This window comes from Peromyscus maniculatus, chromosome 5 (assembly GCF_049852395.1).
Source record: "Peromyscus maniculatus bairdii isolate BWxNUB_F1_BW_parent chromosome 5, HU_Pman_BW_mat_3.1, whole genome shotgun sequence".
Lineage (NCBI taxonomy): Eukaryota > Metazoa > Chordata > Mammalia > Rodentia > Cricetidae > Peromyscus > Peromyscus maniculatus.
The window spans coordinates 132,410,033-132,417,281 of record NC_134856.1 but is presented as its reverse complement, the minus strand read 5'-3'; the positions used below and the strand labels follow the sequence as shown (position 1 = coordinate 132,417,281).

Here is a 7,249-nt window from a genome sequence, read left to right as displayed (position 1 = left end):
TTTAACATGTGTTTTGGGAAAGTGAATTCCCACTTTTCTGACTGGACTATCACCCAACTCTAAGCAGGATTTTTTTTCCAAATATTTTTTATTATTTTATTGTGTGTGTTGTCGGGGGAGGCTGTTCATGTTCTTGGGGTTCAGAAGAGGGTGGTCATGCTGGGAACTGAACTAGGGTCCTCTGGAAGAGCGGTGAGGGCTCGTAACTGTCGAGACATCTCTCCCCCGGCAGGATTTTTGGTATTTTCTATAATAATCAAAATCTGAAGCATGGAGCAGGTTCTCTGTTGCGATATTGAGAGTCAGACATGTCTTTCTTTTTATTTTATTTTAATTATTTTAGTAAAGACACTTTCCCATACTCTCTCATACTGTAGTGTTTTCTGGTTATGTTAAAAGGCAGGTGGACAATGAGCTCTAGAATACTGTGCATGGTTTCCCAGAGTGCATCATTTCACACTCAAAGCAAAGCCGAGTCTTAGCTGCCCCATATCCTGGCCAATGCTGGGGTTTAAGTTTTGATTTAATATATCTTTTGAAACCTCATCTCAATCTGTAGCCCAGGCTGTCCTTGAATTCTTGGTGATTCTCCTACCTTAGGCTCCAAGTGTTGAGATTCCAGGCATGTTCTGCTTAACTTTAGATATCCTGATTGGTGAGTATGTTTCTGCTTCTTCTGTAACAGCATGGGTGGCACTACCATGTAGTTAGTACTTACTGACATCTGTTTTTCCCTTATTCAATATAAATGCCCTTTAGCTGGTCACATACTCACCCAGCTAGTGATGAAGTCACCAAACTGTTCACACCAAGAGTCTTGCAACACAAAGAGAGCCTGAGTGGTCAACACTCCAGATTTGGGATGCCAGTGGCCTTGAGCAGGGCAGGATGAAACTAACCTCTAAACAGAACCAGCCAATTAGAGGCAGAGAAGAGAGTCTGTGGGTAGGGAAAAGTCCCTAACAGTGGGGATCTGACTGCACCTGGGGACTGTTGGATGCCAGTGAACCAGCAGATTGGGCATCATGACCATTGCCTGTGGCCAAGATTCCCGATTGAGGGAAAAGTCACACAAGTATTATGTTCGAAGTTGGAGGTCAAAGACTTCCCCTCCATTAGGAAACAGTAACCCAGGACTCGGGGTATGGCTCTGTGTCTGCATTTGTCTAGAGTACATGAGGCCCTGGGGTCCACCTCCAGAAAGCCAAAAGAAATGTCATCCTTGATCAGGTAATCTAGGCAGGATTTATCCACATTGGATGGTTGAGTAGGAAAGTTATCCCCCAAGACTGAGGGAACTTGTTAGAAAGGGTGCAGATATAACAGAAAAGTCAGAGGACAGGGAAGACAGCTGTGAAAAGCTGTCCCCGGGACATGCCATGCCATTGCATTCAGGGAGTCACTGCACTTAGAGCTGTCTGCACATGACCTGCACAAAGCTAAGCTAACAAGGTCAGTCAGCCCTCCAGCTGGTATCACTAACTGGACTCAGTGGGTTTTGAGAGAGAGAGAGAGAGAGAGAGAGAGAGAGAGAGAGAGAGAGAGAGAGAGAGAGAGAGAGCGCCAATGGTGTCTTTAATCCCAGCTCTCAGGAGGCAGACACAGGCAGATCTCTGTGAGTTCGATGCTAGTCTGGTCTACTGAGTGAGTTCCAGGACAGCCAGAGCTGTTAAACAGAGAAACTCTGTCAGAGAGAGAGAGAGAGAGAGAGAACATGAAGATGGGAGCCATCTAGGAGGAGTGGGAGGCAGGAGGCAGTGGTGGGTATGATTAAGATTGTATATGAAATTGTCAAAGAATAAATACATATTTTTATATCTTTTCTCTAGCTTTTAACTGGGAGGAAGGGTTTCTTCCTAGGATCCATGCAGACACAAGATCATAGTCACATCTGTCATATGTTTAATGTTTAATGTCAACCAGTGGAAATCATAGTGGTTTCCATATGTCAGCTGCCACCAGGCATAGAGTAGTGGGTAGTTTATTGTGACCTCAGAACAGTGACTTTCTGCTCCTATTGCCTCTGAGGACATGAAGAGACCCACTTCATTTGGACAGCTCGTTTCCCTTGAGCCTTGAGATGTCTGCAGGCTTTACCAGACTAGAGAAACACCAAACATAGCTCAGAGAAGAGAGAAAAACACCCAGAAGCAATTTTAGTCGAAGCTGACATAAGCTCTAGCTTGTGGTGAGAGATGTTGGGGGTGACATCCTAGCTGCTGGGGAGTGGGGGACACGTAGTTCTGCCGGGGTGTGTTGGGAGGAAGTGATGACAGTTGTCAGACAATAGGAAAAAAAAGAAGTAAGTGCAGGGAGGCCCTGTGACTGGGGCATCTGATGGCAGCGGGAGGGGACAGGAGAGGTGATGGAAAGGCTGAGGTGGCTTTCCTGAGGGCCTCCTGTCTTGTCCCGCCTCGCCAGTCACTCTCTCAGCTCTCCTGTGGTTGCACTGGAGCAAGGCACAGCCCCTTTGGAAGATGACAAAGGACAGCACTGTCACTGTGCTGTGTGCTCAGGGAGTGGGGAGTTCTGCTGTAAGGGTGTGCTGAGGGCTAGATTATAGCCCTGGAGCCGATTTAGTTAGTACTCGCTTGACAGCTGAGACGCAGGGACCGAGAACAGCAGTGCTATCCACAGTAGCTCAGCAGGTCCCCATTTGTACCCTGCTCTTAGATTCCCAGAGCACACTTTAGGGAAAGAGTCCTTCATGGCTTGGGGTGGGGGAGGGGCACCGGAGGCACCAGGCATCTGGAGGCCTCAGAGGCTACCCAAGGATGAGGGGACACTTTGTTTGGAGAGGCTGTCCAGGAAGGGTTGATTCTGAGTGTGTGGGGGAGGCGGCAGGGACAGGGTGGGGGTAGCAGCCATCTTGGAGATAAAATAATTGAAGTGATGTCCCATACTGCAGATCACACACAAAAAGCCTCTACTCAGGCACTGGGGAGACACAGAGCTTGCCTTAGGAGAAGAGAAATTGGGGTTCTATCCCCAGGATCCACGCTAAAACTAATAATAAATCTGGTGTGGATGTATGTGCTTGTAATCCCAGGCTAGGGAAGTAAAGATAATTGGATCCATTGGGGCTTTTGGGGGCTCACCAGCCAGCCAGCCAGCCTGGGCTACTCGGAAAGCTGCAAGCCAGTAAGAGACCCGTCTCAAACAACAACAAAATAAACATGGATGAAGTCTGAGGAATGGCATCAAGGTTGTCCTCTGACCTCTATATACAGGCATACCCACATGCTCCCACATCCACATGATACCCCTGCATCCCGCCCCTCCCCCCCACATAGACATCTCCTCGTATTTCCTGAGGGACATGTCAACCATTGGGTGCAATGGGGGGGGGGTGGTGAAGGGTGGGGGGTGGAGGGAGCATTTCTCTGTTCAGTGTGAGAACCTTGATAACCATGCTGACCTGCTCATTACCCCCACCCCCCCAACCCCCCACCCCCCACGCCCCCGCCTGAATGGCACCTCCTGCTTCACACTGTGAGGCAGAAGCCTGGAAGCACAGATGCTCAGAGGATGCATGGTCCAAGCCAAGTCTGGTGTGTGCCACTGAAGCTACCACACTTGAGAGTCTTTCTTGTGTGAGGTTTGAATCTTACCCCTGGAGTTAGCTTGCTCCTCTGGACATAGAGGGTGAATCTCACAGAAAGCAGAGAAATATCTCATAACCCAGCCCTCGGTGTTTCTGGACAAACAATATACTTAAAGTTAGTCAGAGGGAGCGTAAGCTGGTTAGAGTAGATGCAGGCTTGGGTACGTTTTGTGATCTTACACATATATTCAAAAGGTGCAAAGATAAAATGTTTGGGTGGAGAGCTCACTCAGCAGAGAGGAGCACTTGCTGGTCTTGCAAAGGGTTTGGTTCCCAGCACCCATGTAGCACAGTTCACAAGCACCTGTAACTCGAACTCCAGGGAGTCTGATGGCCTTGTTGGGTCTCTGCAGGCACTGCATGAGTATGATGGATGTATATACATGCAGGCAAAACATGCATATGCATAAAATAAAAACAAACCTTAAAAAACCAAAATGCTAACAGCAATAAAAAGACAGACTGGAACAGGGGGCAGGGGTCCTAGGCCATCAAAGGGACTACAGAATGCAGCCCTAACTGCAGCCTGGGCTTCCTGGAGAGCAATTAGAGGGTTCTTTTTACTTATCCAGGTCCCCTGGACTTGCTAAGAAATAACTAGAGATTCCATGAGGCCAGAGTTGTGGGCTCCAGGACAGCCACACCCTGGTCTCTGCTGAACTCCAGGCTGCCCGCTCTCCTCCAGCTGCAGACCCCTTTAGCAGGCTCCCTCCTGCCCAGACAGTGTGTCTGAGGGCAGGCTCCCATGGGGGCAGTCAACTCAGAGATCACTCAGAGTCTCTCTCAGTGGGCACAAAACCACTTTCCCATTTAATTTGCACCCTTGTGTCCGGTTCTTCTGTTCACAATCCTACAGGGTCCTCCTCCTCTAGGCAATTTGCAGTTTTATGGATCCCACTGCTTGTGCTGAACACAACCAGGCTGGAGGTTTCTAGTGTGTCTCCTGCCTGCCCCCCACGCCCCAAGATGCTGCTGGCCACCCAATGGGAGCCATATTCTCGATGTGCATCTCCTGTGAAGAATAAAGGAGAGCCTTTCATCTCTGCAGCGCTTGCATTTATATAAGTGTCTAATCCTAGGTGTCTCTTCCTCCCTGGGATATAGGATGCTGTTAAATATGCCTAGGACCAGCTTGATCCTGCTGGGCTGTGATCCAGCCAGGATGAAGACAGAGGTGCACCTTCCTCGGACAGGAAGGGAGATTGGAGAAGGCGCCTCCTCTCTTCTTCCTTGTCATGGTCACCATCACTGAACTGGGACACTGAGCTTTACAAGCTCTACCCACTGGCCATGTTCCTGCAGCCTTCCCCAAGGCTGCTCAGCCGTTTCTCTCATGGGGCAATAGAGAACGGAGGCCCCAGGTCTACTTGGAAGCAAAGGAACCAAGAATCAAGCTGTGTTTTGCCAGATTCCAGGTCCAATGTGAGTCATGACCCCCCAGCAGCAAAGACAACCCACAGCGCCCCGGCTGGTTCTACTGTCTTCATCTGTTTTGTTTTGTTTTGTTTTGGTTTTGAGACAGGGTTTCTCTGTGTAGCTTTGCACCTTTCCTGGAACTCATTCTGTAGCCCAGGCTGGCCTCGAACTCACAGAGATCCGCCTGGCTCTGCCTCCCGAGTGCTGGGATTGAAGGCGTGCACCACCACCACCGCCCGGCTACTGTCTTCATCTTTAATAGGCCTGTTCTGCTTTCTGAGCCAAGGCACAGACAGGCAGACTGATCCCAGAAGAGTTTCCTGACCCTCACTCACACCTGTCCTTCAGGAGGTGCTCAGTTTAATGGCGGTCAGCTCCCTGCCATCCCAACAGCCCCAACCCTGCTAGAAACCCCTAAGCGCTAACCCCTAAGAAGCCAAGTCCCTAACCTGGAGACTGGTCCTGACTCATTTCTGGGGTACCTAGGACAGGTTCATTTAGAAACTGGGCTTCCTTTTGTGGGGACTGTGTCTCTGGGCAGCACTTCCCACCTGGCCAGTTACTGTGTGAACAAAGGGTCACTTCTCCTTTCAAGGACAGGACAGGACATAGCCTGTGGATACAGCGTGTGTGTGTGTGTGTGTGTGTGTGTGTGTGTGTGTGTGTGTGTGTGTGTCGTGGGTCAAAACTTGCTGTTGTTCCTCAGATGTTGTCCACTTAGTTTTAGGGGACAGAGTCTCTCACTGGCATTGAGGACTGACTGAATTAGGTGAGACAGACACGCTGGGAAGTGAGCTCTGTCCAGGGGCTCCCCAGTATTCTCTGCCTCAGCACTGGGATTACAGGATAGCACCACTGTTCAGGGCTTTTTAACGTAGATTCTGGGGCACCAACCTCAGCAAACAGGTTAAGGATCTAGTTATGTTCCTAGCCTCTGTGCCAACTTTGGGGAGGCCCAGAATGAGTTAGAAATGTATCTCACTGGGAGCTACAGACAGGAACCCTTTCATCCACAGGAAGCTGAGAAACCAACCTTTAGCAAAGTCAAGACACCACAGGAGGAGCCACCCATACCCTGCACTGAGAACCCCAAAGGGTCTGCCATAGATCACAAAGCCAAGAGCCCAGGGTCTCTGGTGCCAGCACTGGTGGCCCCAGAGCCTGAGGTACAGGAGACTTTGGGGTCCTAGAGGAACAAGCTGGATCATTAAGAGACTGAAGGGAAGGAAAAGTCTCCTTTTGCTGGGGACCTCTTTTTTTCAAGAGACAAGGCTAAGCTAGGAAAAAGCCTCTAGGCCAGGACCTGCAGGACTGCTGGCGGGGGTGGGGTGGTGAGGGGTGGAAGGGAAAGAGATAGAGAGGAAAAAGAGGAAGAGGGAGTTGGGGGAAAGAGGAAGAGGTGGTGGAAGGTGGGTGGGAAAGGAAAGGAAGGGAGAGACAAGAGGGGGCAGGAGAGGGAGTGGGGAAGGTGAAGACAGGGGCGGAGCACCAGAGGGCAAGGAGGGAGCGAGAGAGAGGTTGGGGGTGAGAGGAGGGAGGAGGAGGAAGGGGGAGGGGCGAGGGGAGGGAGGAGACGGGAGGGGGAGGGGAGGAGGCGGGAAGGGAGGGAGAGGGGGTGGGGCCTGCGCGCTCGCCCCGCGCCCTCGGTCCCCACGCCGGCCTCCGCGCCCTCGCGTGCCGCAGCATCTCCGCGCTGCCCGGCCTCCTCGCTGCAACCTCCCTTCGCCGTCCGCCTCTGTCGTTGCTGCCACCATCGCTGCCGCCATTCTTGGCGCGGAGCTGGCCCGCCCGGGCCCCGCCGAGAGCCGCCGCGGGTCGGACGCGCGCTTCAGGTAAGCCACTGGGCCGGCGCGGGAGGAGCGCGCACGGGGCTGGGCAGGTGCGCGGGGCTCCGGGAGCCCCCGCGGTAAACCTAGGGAACCCTGTTAGAGCCCCTCCTGCGACCCCTCGGGGCCCCCCGAGACCCCTCAGAGCTTCCTCCCCAGATCCTCCCACGCTGCTGCGACCCGGTTTGCATTCCCACCTGGATGCCCCCTGGACTCCCTCTGCATTCGCGCCCAGATCCTCCGGGTCCCCCCCCCTGATTCCCACCCGGATCCCTCAGACCCCCTCTACATTTCCGCCGCGTCCCCTGGACCCTCTCTGCAGTCTCATCCCAGCTCGGATCCCTCCCCGGCCTCCTCTCCCTGGCTCCCGCCGGGCCCTGGCAGGCAGGTGGCTGCTCTGGAG

The 7,249-nt window shown here is 52.4% G+C and overlaps 1 protein-coding gene across 5 annotated transcripts in view; it reads left to right on the top strand.

Annotated features, from left to right (window-relative positions):
- The first annotated feature begins 6,605 nt into the window (after positions 1-6,605).
- The window catches only part of Sema4d (semaphorin 4D), a 105,038-nt gene continuing 104,394 nt past the window's right edge, over positions 6,606-7,249 (top strand). For 3 of the 5 annotated variants that reach the window (XM_076573330.1, XM_042278486.2, XM_006976849.4), the window contains exon 1: positions 6,606-6,852. The gene's annotated coding sequence lies outside the window, so the exon portion shown is untranslated. The remainder of the gene's footprint in view (positions 6,853-7,249) is intronic. The other 2 variants (XM_042278479.2, XM_006976850.4) reach the window with 2 other exon arrangements.